The sequence below is a fragment of the Vigna unguiculata genome, chromosome 9, assembly GCF_037176805.1.
Source record: "Vigna unguiculata cultivar grain cowpea cultivar isolate G323 ecotype 2 chromosome 9, ASM3717680v1, whole genome shotgun sequence".
Lineage (NCBI taxonomy): Eukaryota > Viridiplantae > Streptophyta > Magnoliopsida > Fabales > Fabaceae > Vigna > Vigna unguiculata.
This window is the reverse complement of record NC_140800.1, coordinates 38,802,150-38,813,700: the sequence shown is the minus strand read 5'-3', so window position 1 is coordinate 38,813,700 and position 11,551 is coordinate 38,802,150.

The window sequence follows — 11,551 nt, the reverse complement described above, 5'->3', positions numbered from 1 at the left end:
GAGAAAAGAATGGTGAAACTACCGTAAGGGATGAGTTAAAAAAGAACCAAAAAACAAAGGGTGGGTGTGAATGACAACCTGTTAAGCTCGGATCTCAAACAGTAAACAACACTCTCTTTTGAATTTCAACCATGAGGAAAAGTCTTTGTGTTGTGTCGTGTCGTGTAATTTGCTTAAAAAATTTGAATAAAAGGTGAGGAATATGGGTTTTGAAATGTGCACAAACACTGGCGTGAAGCAGAGAAGGAATAAGATTTAAGTGTGTGTGTTTTGGTAGTGCACGACCATGAGAGGGAAACTGCAAAAGCAGAAAAAAAAAGTTGAAATTCAGGTAGTATATAGAAAAAGGAGAATTTGAAAGATTAAAAGGGTTAGAAATTTGTGTCCTAAAGTCTCTTTTTGGAAATCTATGTTTAGGCACGTCTGTGGTTATGTGTTGAATCCAAGAAACGGGGATCCTAAGTGAAACTAATTAAACTCAGCTTGCTATGGTTTTTGTGGTCCAACATTCATTCAAATTCAAATTTTCACAGTTCATAATTAGTCATCCAAAATGATGATATATGGTCAAACGGCTACAAAACAGTGAAGACAGGATCTTATGTTAATTTTCCAACACTTGCGTTAAAGAGAGGATCTCGGGTAACTATTGGTCGAAGTTTTCCACATTGTCACCTTGTGTTCCTTCTAATTCGAGGTACAACATTCACGACTGATCGTGATTGATGACTAAATCATACTGAGTCAAAGTTTTGCTCCAGAAATTGTTCAGGGGAAATTATCGAACAATTGCTTCTTTCAAAATTAAATATACTTTATTGTAAAGAAGTTGTGTTAATGTCACAATAATTTAGTTTTTAATAATTTTAAAGTTAAAGTCGTGTCAATTTGCAGGAATTTGAAATTATGTGAGTCTGTTAATGATTTGTTCGATAGTGGGTGAAACAATATGCTCAACAAACAAATTTTTCAATAGCGGATGTTGTAATAGATTGAACAAACGACAAATCTCGTTAGAATAGGTTTAACCATTGGCTCTAATAATATGTTAAGAAGTGAACTTTAAGTCTAACTAAACCCTACAAAATCGGCTGGTAGGGTGAGATTTGTACGTACTTATATACTTTGAAATCACTTTATCTATAGCTAACATGGTACTTTCAACACAAACAAATTTTTTACAAAAATTAAACAAATCATGTCAACTTGATATGATTTCAGTTTAAAATGCATTGAACTAAAATTGTATTACATTATCACAACTTCAACTTAAAAATACTTTTGACTAAAGTGGTGTCACCTTAACACAACTCACAAATATTCAATTTTTTAAAATCTATTTGTTTGGCTAATTTTTTCCAAAAAAAAATGCACATAAAGGATGCTTTTGCCACAAGAGAATTCTCGAAATTAATGTTATATCCAAACAATTAAAAAAAATTAACAATCGTGGTCTTATTTAAAATTAGCTTCTATTTCAAAGAAATTGACTACCCAAACTCTATTCCACCAACTTCAATTTCTAACATATGAATATCTAAAACATTGTTGTCTTATATGAACAAAAAGAAAACTTGGATACTCAATCTTTTTAATTTAGAAAAAAAATTATATTTTCTTAGATTTTTTTTTTAAAAAATCCTAATTTTTTTTTCTTTAATTAATATCTCCTAAACATAATTTTGAAGTTTGGTCTGCTCCTTTATAATTTTTAATCAGGCTTAATTATTTAACCTTAACTTCAAAGTTCTGTGTCAGAACTAACAATGAATTAAGTCCGGTCTAAATCAAACATGATAAGTCTGTATTAATTTAACACCTTAATTATTTTTACTCATTACAATATAATTCAATCGTGCCAAAAAAATGAAATTAAATATAAAGTATTTAATTTTCGTTAAATAAATAATTATGTGTTGCAAAATTGGCCACGAAAGTGGTAAGTGAGTCAATTTCGATTTGGATTCATTATAAGAAACAAAAAGAGACCGAAAATTTTCAAGATCTGGCGCGAATACCAGCATCGCTCGCGCGCTTTAAAAGTTTCTCAAGAATTTCATTGTGAGGACGACACTAATACTATGATTCAATAATTGAGTACGCTGATTTCGTTTGCATTCACAAACTATAATTTGTTGCTATTTTTAAATAATTGTATTCGTTCATTTTTATGTATTAAAATTATTAAAATCTGAGATAATGATAAATTTTAATTTTATTTCCTAGAAAGGACTACAAACTCTTATTTTATTTATCCTACAAAACTTGACATATTAAATTTATTTTAGTGATTTTTTTAAATATAATAATAATAGCTAACCTCGGTTAAAAAAGGTGGAACCCCCTTATATATATGATAGTTCTTTTTCCAAATATTTAACATGGTTATAGTTTGTCGGTGGAAAATTTGAACTCAAACTTATACTTAAGAGCGAATTATCCGTTTCATTAAATTCGCGTATTCTATAGTTTATATCAACATGACACCCGATCTGATTTTTACATTGTTAATCAAACTTTTATCTTAATACTTGGATTTAGTATTAGAAATACTTTTTTAATATAAAAAATATTTATTTGTCGGTCTATCATTAATTCTATTATATTCATTTGTCAATCAATCAAATTAATAATTGACTCGCTCTTTTGGATTTCGAGATAAAATAAATTGATAATATACATCAGTTATTTATTACCGTTATTATTGCTTATGAAATTAATACATGTGATTGATTTATTATTTAGCCTAGTGGTTAAACATGGTTGCTTTCTACTCTGCTTTTCTGTTGTTTTATTTCTCACTGAAAAAATATAATTTCACCTTTTTTTTTTCTTATTTGAAAGGGAAATTTCTTTATTATTTTACTTACTTTTTCTTTTGACCCAAAAAAATTATTGGCACATGTGAAGGGTGGTGGAGACTCAAGTGCAATGTATTGAATATGTGTTTAATATACACTACTGTATGTTGGTTCCTTAAAAGATAAGAAAAATTCCATGGCCATGCTGTAATAAGTACACAGCGAGAGTAATTATTATAAAGATAAATTTAAACTTATTGTTACTTGTTAATGCAAAATGTATTATTACTATTATTGTAAATGAAATCAAAATATACTATAAATAACAAAAGCATCACATGTTTTATTTAATTAAATTAAAATTTAATTTTATCATAAATTTGAGTATTTTTAATTAAAATTCTATCAAATATTTTAAAGGTTAAAATATTTTTTTGGTCCCAATTTTCGTCAAGTTTTGTTAAATAAGTCCTAATTATGGTGTTGTGTTCAAATAGATTTCAATTTGTTTGTGTATTTTGTTCAATTTGGTCATTTTTTGCTAACACCGTTTAAATCATTAACAACCATGAACACTGAGTGTCACATGTCACTTTGTGATTTATTTTTTTTATTTTTTTGTAAATATCCACGTATCAATCCAGCAGCTCGTGAAACAGCTTGTCAAAGTCAATGTTCTATATTCAATTTGATCCTTATATTTGTTATTTTTGTTCAATTTAGTCCCAAATTTGGTTAACATGAACCAATTTGGTCCCTTTCCAAATTGAAACCAAATTTAATTTTTATATTAAAATTCACATTTTTATTAAATATTTTTATATAATATATTAAAATTCACATTATTATATCTTTGATATAAAAATTAAATTTGGTCACATATTCAATAGGGACAAAATTGGTCAATTTTAAACTAAATTGAAAAAAAATAATAAATATTGGGACCAAATTGAATATAAAACATTGACACGTGGTAGGATACTAGGTTGACATGTGGACATTTAAAAACATTATAAAAAATTATAAAAAATTCAAAAAAATAACAAAGTGACACATGACAGTCATTGTTCATGGTCATTAATGCTTTAAACGGTGTTAATGAAAATTGGAATATATTTGAACACAAAACCAAAATTATGACTTATTTAACAAAACTTCACGAAAATTGGACAAAAAATGTATTTTAACCTATTTTAAAAGATCTTGTATTTATTTAACATTCAAAACTTTTATATTTTTTACTTGGTTTATATTATTCAAGTTTGTAGTTAAGTGAGTAATGGGATTATTATTTCATCTCATTATTTTTTTTACTTATGTTAAATATTGTGAGGTTTGTATTTATTGTAAAGAAAATTATTGTGTTTTCATTGAAAATTGTGGGAGAACATAACAATCTAATTATCTTACCTATTTTTATTAATGTAATAAAAGTCATTCATCGGCTTACATTATTTATATTATTTTTATATTAATATAATTATTTCTAGCGCATCTTTTTAATATTGTAAAAAAAAATATGATAGGTAATAATTACGTCTCAATTCTCAATATTAAAATGAGTATAATATAAATTTAATTAAAAATACTCAAATTTATTATAAACTTAAAATTTAATTTATTTAATTAATATTTAATTAGTCTTTTAGTCTTAATTTTGATTAAAAAATTTTAAGTATGTCTCATTTTTTTCCGATTGTACCGATTTAAGAAATAAAAATTGATTTAATTAGACTATATAAAATCTTAACTTATTTATTTTTCTTTTAATTTTAATTATATTTATTTTTCAATTTGTTTGTCCGCATGTCAAATTTCTTACATGCCATGTGGCATAAATTAAAATTAATGTCAAATGTCATTGAATTTATTAAATCGAGTCCTATATTTTATTTTATTTATTTTTTGTTTTCCTGTGTATTGAAGTATTATTGTTATTTTTTTAAATCAAGATTAAATTTATTATTTGTATAAATGTTATAATGATAATTTTATTAAAATTTACTTTTTCTTATTAAAATTAAGTTTTTATTAAATATTTATAAAATTAATTAAATAAACTCTAATGAAATTATTGAATTTTATTTTAATAAATTATTTTTAATCTTATAAAAATTATGGATGTCTAAATATTTTCTTTTTGAAAATATTAAATCTTAAAATAAACATTATTTAAAATTGTATTTTTATTATATAATTAAAAGAATAAAAATATAAAATAAAATAATAATAAAAAATTATTTTTAAATTGTATTATTATAAAGATAGAGTAATTCAATATATAATTATTTTAATTTATTTAATTAAAAATATTAATTAGTTTAAGAAAGACTACAAAATAAAATACTGGTACAATTAATTTTTTTAATTCATTTATATATATATATATATAATAAAAAATTAAATAAATAAAAATATCAGTAAAATATTTATATATACATAAAAATAGTCTCAATTTGGAGAGAATCTTAATTGAATAAAAAAATATAAGAACTTAGTTGGAAAAAAAAAAACTATTGAGACTAATTTGAATGTAATTTAATCACAGTTTAACATTGACAATTGGACAAAAGGTAAAAATTATAAAATATTAAAAATATTTCAAATTGATAAGTAATATGTCTTTAATATCATTAGTAAAATATTAAGGTAAAAAATTTAATTAAATTAATTTTTAAAAAATTGACACTTAATTAAATAAATAAAAATAGCTACTTGAAATTTTTCTACCAAAAATTGAAAAAAAAAACTAATTAAGCCTTTAATTAAAGATTATGAGTAGTTGGACGTAAGAGTCTTGTTTTAAAATATGAATTAATTATTGTAATAATTAAAACATTTAAATTTTAATAATAAATAAATTTTGAATTTATTTTATTTTCAAATTTTAATTATGAATTTTTTATTATTTGTTGATTTTTATATCGTTTGAATTTAAGTAAATCAAGTATTTACTATGTAATTATATGAAAATGTATAAGTTGACTGCAAGAAAATTTTAATTACATATTATGACCTGCACAAACACCCTAAGTAGAGTAATTATAAATCAAACTTTCAAAGGTTTGTTGAACTTATTACTTTGCAAAAAGATATATCAATAAAATGCAATATATATATATATATATATATATATATATATATATATATATATATATATATATATATATATATATATATATATATATATATATATATATTCATGCTAAATTAAATTTCGCTTATATAATTAAAAATAACTCCTTAACAATATAACTTATAAAAACTACAATTCAATAATTAATTTATTAATTGTTGAACATAAGATAATAAGATATGATGCATTATAAATACGACACACGTATAATATGTTAATACGTATATTTTAAAAAGAATATATATATATATATATATATATATATATATATATATATATATATATATATATATAAAAGTGTACAATAATTTTCAAAAATATCATAAATATAAATATTATTATTGTTGTGTGAATTAAAATCAAAATAATATGTATTAAAGTTATCAACATATAAAATTATAAATTATTATCAGAAGAGCTTTTATAGATTAAATATTTCATTAATATATATATATATATATATATATTATCTATTAAATGAAATGTTTATGTTATTGAACACATAAATTGAGAGTTAAACATTTTCATGCAAAAATAAATAATAAATAAAAATATTAAAAAAGAGTATAAATGTTCAAATGTGCGAGATAAAAAATATTTAATTGACATAAATCATTTGAACATAATTGTACCAACATTGTGATAAGAGGAAAAATATATCGAAGATTTAAATGAATTTCATACAAGGCAAACAATTGGAAGAGAAGAAAAAAGAAAGTGTGTGGAGTGTATGTATATATTATTAGGTTACTTAGACTTTGAGTATTTTAGTAATTTAAATGGGGGCAAAAATGGATATTAAGGCAAGTATGAAGAGGGAGACGAAACAAATATGTACCTATACATACCAATCCTTCATACCAAATTAAAAAATCGAGTATTACCTATACTCATACTTATATACCCATATCCATGTAGTCAATGTGGGGATTTGTCGTAAAAATGATAACGAATTCGAAGAATACTTACGAGGACAAATTTATTTCTCTACTTATAACATGTTACTAATATACAAATTTGACAAAAAATTAAATTTGTCTTTTTTTTAGCATCTTTATGGAGTTTTGAGTTACAAAAATCCAAATTTGATATTATTAGGGTAACTTATGACGATCAACTCCATGATTTATCACTCACATTGGCAAAGGTCACCACCCGTTACTCGACCAAGCCACTGTCGGTAAAGGTTGTCGTCGTTTGCCACACCATTGTTGTAGCCGGTCACATTTGCACTCACACTCGCTCGCTGCCGTCATCGTACGCTCACCATCGCTTAGGGTTCACTCTTTTTAACTTTATTCATCCCATTCTTTGATTCTTCCTCTCAACTATGTCGAACCGCCTGTTACTCATCGTTGCCACTCTCATCGATCTCATCACCCTTCAATTTCATCAAATGGTGAAACCGAACAAGACTTCACATGAGATTTCATTTCCATGACTTGGGAAATTATTTTAGAGAGTTGAAGAAGATTAAGAAGAAAAGAGTTTGGAGAACACAACGATGAGAATAGAGTTTGACACATTTTCCACTTTCTATGTCGGTTCTAGGTCTAAACAATATAATTTATTACAAAAATGTCACTGCTCAAACTTTTTATGTCGGGTCTAGGTACAATTGGTATAAAAAGTCTTCTGATTTGTTACAAAGTTTCACTGCGTTCACTTTTTATATTGATTTTAGCGAGAACTAGCATGGAAAGTGATATGAATCACATCATGGCCCAAATGAAGAAGGACTAATGCCATAAAACGAATCCACTCCTATAGATTTTCATGAGAAAATCTTGCCATAATTACATTTATGCCACCGTGTCACTTATTATGCTAGATGGATTAAAACCGGCATAATAATTCGTCATAGAAACATGTTTTTGCTCTAATATGATCTTCATTGATCTTATTTTCTAGTCAAAGTTTTTCAATAACTTTTTTATTTATATTTGCAAAAGAAGTTATCAATTTATGTTAAACAAGTTTATATTTAAGTTACAAAATGCTAGATTGAGTCAAAATAAATTAACATAACACAAGGTTGGACTCACATTAGGTAGAGTCAAGAGTCAAGCTAAGTCGACCCGACTCAAGTCGAGTCAGACTAGGCCCAAGTCGAGTTGAATTGACTTTGGCTGTGTCGAGTTGAGCTAGATTGAGCCTAAGTTAAATTGAGTTGGTATGGGTGTAGGTCAAGTTAAGTCAAACCTCAATCGAGTTGAGTTAACTAAAACCCATGATGAACCAAGTTAATTTGAGTCCAAGTTTATATTAGCCTAAGTTGTGCCAAGTTAGGGCATCCCATAGTCGCTCGAGTCAGGGCGAGTTTACATTCATATGAGTTGGAGAAAACCCACGTTCAACCAAGTTTGGCTTGGCCTATGTTGCTCTTAGTCTGATCAAGACTAGTCTAACATAGCCTAATTAAGACTAAGTCAAGTTGAGTTGAGTCCGCTAGAGAGAGCCAAGTCGACTAAAATTCAAATTATGTTGACCAGGGTGGGATCACATTTAACCAAGTTGGACTAGGCCCATGATGAGTCAAGTTCAATTCGATCGAGCTTTGGCTAAGTCCAAGTCAAGTTGGGAAAATTAGGTTACGTTTGACTAAGTTAAGTTGAGTTGAGACATTGAGTGATGACCATGTCAAACGAAGTTTGATTGATTCCATCTAAAATTGGATCGAGTCTATCAAAGTTTAGGCCGATAATGTTGAATCAACCTAAACGACAAATACCAAAATATGAATTTTAGAATATAAACAATTTCAAATCCTTACGTGTTAAGTGGAATTTGAAATTCTCTAATTTTAAGTAATTCAATTATGAAATTCCATAATTTCAAATTTCTTCTAATTTTAAATAACTTATTTTATTCTAAGAATTTTTAATTCACTAAATAAATTACTCTATTAAATTCTCTACCAACAATAAATTTATGTATCAAATATCTTCCAATAAAGTTTAAACAAAATTTTATACATGACATTAAGTTTAACACATGAGATTGGTTAAAAAGTTATACATTATACATTGTCATGGAGTTTACAATAGTAAACATTTTACTCATAAACAAAAAAATGCATACATCATATACATAGCCACAAAATGATGCATACATCATATACATAGAAAAAAAAAATGCATACATCATATACAAGTACACTTCACTATACATACAGATCATCATGTACGCCAAACAAACTCAAACATCGAAAGGTAATCTACTCACAACACTAATAAACAACCAACTAACTTTAACACTATTAAACACATAATCCAATAGTCGTCCATACATTTTTTTTAAACTTTACTAATTTAATTAATCATCAAATTAAATATGTTTTTTTATTAAGAACGTGAATTTAACCAAATTCCTAACCATTACAATAACAATCTGAGTGAGTCAAATGTGACTTAGATAATATTTTCAATCAATAACTAAATATCAAAATATAAGATAAGTGATATAATAATATAAAGCATTAAAAACACACACTACAAAGAGCTTTGAAAAAAAAAAAAATACAACTTCACATTTACATTATTGCACGGTCTCCTACCATCCCATCCTACTTTTCTTTCCTATTTTTTGATTTTATTACTTTGTGTGTGATCTATCTTTTCCATCAATCTTATAACTTCATTAAAGAAAAACAGTTTTAATGCCCTTTTACATCCTAAATTTGCTAAAAAGACAGAAAAGTTACTTAATTTTTTTCTATTCATATTAAAGGTATTGCGACCCTTAATAAAAATATACAACGAAAAAATGTTGTAAATATAAAATCTATAAACTCATAGCAAAACATTATCGTAACTTTTACATTTTTTTTCTTTTAAAAATCAAATTAATAAGAGATAATAAATTTGATTTATTTTTATGTATTTGATTTGTGGCAATTCACTTATACTTAATTTGGTGTTTTATCATTTAAGAATTTGGTATTGTTTTTATATTTATACAATGAATTAAAATGACATTTTTATCAATTTAGTAATTATTCTACCTATAATTTAAATCCATAGAAAATAAAAAATATTTTAAAAAATATTCCCATTACACAAAGTGGCTACTATTAATTGTTACCCCACCACCATCAATAGCACAAGCTATGAGAGCAAGATTTTTAATACGTGCAAATTCATCTAACTGTGTTATCATTACTTCTTCTAATTATAACAATTTCGCCCTCGTGAATTAAACTGAGTAAAACTGGTGAAAAATATGTATTATCAATTTTTTATTAAATTATATTTTAAATATTTATACTTTTCCATTTCATTGTTTGCAATTTATCCTTTGAAGTTTTTTTAAATTAAAACAATCATTTTATTAATTTTATTTTTTAAGTGATTTTATTTTTTAAATTTATCTATTTTCTTTGATTTGATTTTTTTTAACATTTAACTATTCTTAAAATTTTTAAATTAAAGCAACTATTTATAATAAAAATTATCTAAAAAAGAAACTAAAATTTATCCATAATAAAATTACAAACATTACTTAAATTTATTTTTATAATTTTTATTATAAAAAAAGTAAACACTCATTCTTACAGTGCATGCATTTTTTACCAAATATATACAAATAACACTCAATGAATTATTTGAAAAAAAATAAAATTAATATAACAAATCTATTTCTAAATTATTTTTAGGGCGGAGACTAAATAATTAATTTCAAGTAGAGAAGTTGTGTTACTGTCCATCCATACTTTTAAAGGTATAAATAAAGTCAATATATTTTTGTTTTGGTCATAATTAAAATTAAGTGTTGCAATTTATTGAATTTGATAAACTGAATAAATAGTGATATTTGGCGGGTAAGGTTGGAGGGAAATGACAGGTTGTAGTATGTATGTAGTACGTTAAAGTGACTTGAGACCGAAACCAACGCTTCCGGTCTTAGCCAATGTCAGCGAAGCACACGCGTCGACTCAGGATAAAACAACACACTCTGCACCTTTTCACTTTTACACTTTACTTTTTTTTTTTTTTATCACCCTTTATCTTCTTCATTCCTATTACCAACCCCTTAACTCATTTTTTCTCTAAATTCTTCCAATTTTTTTTTTGAAAAATTTTGTCTTTCTCACATTTTAAAAAAACTAAGAAGTGAGTGATTAATGTGATTCAAAAGTTTCAGTGTATTAATGGATGTCCTTATGGTTGGAGTACCATTTGCAGCATTGGGTACATTTAGAAATTTCATTATAGAATGTTAATTCTGGAATGAGTTACTGAGAACTGAGACACTTTGTGATTTGGAAGGAATGTTGTTGTTCTGGTCAATTTAACGTTTCTATGTTAATATTTAGTAACAGCATAAACTGCAGCAGAGGTGTAAATTGTATGAGATTGGAGAGAAACGTCTTTGTTTATGGTAAGTAATAAAAATTGAATATTTATAATGTAATAAACTTGCCTTTAATATTCAGGTGCACCTCCCAACGTCTCTCTAATAAATATTCTCCAGAGAATAATATTGATATTCCAATACAGATTTAATAAAACAGTAATGTAAGAAACAGACAGATCAATTAGATAATTGTTACAAAAAAAAAAAAGATTGAATTTGTATGTTTATCATTACAGCTTTTCATAGTTTTTCTCTTCAA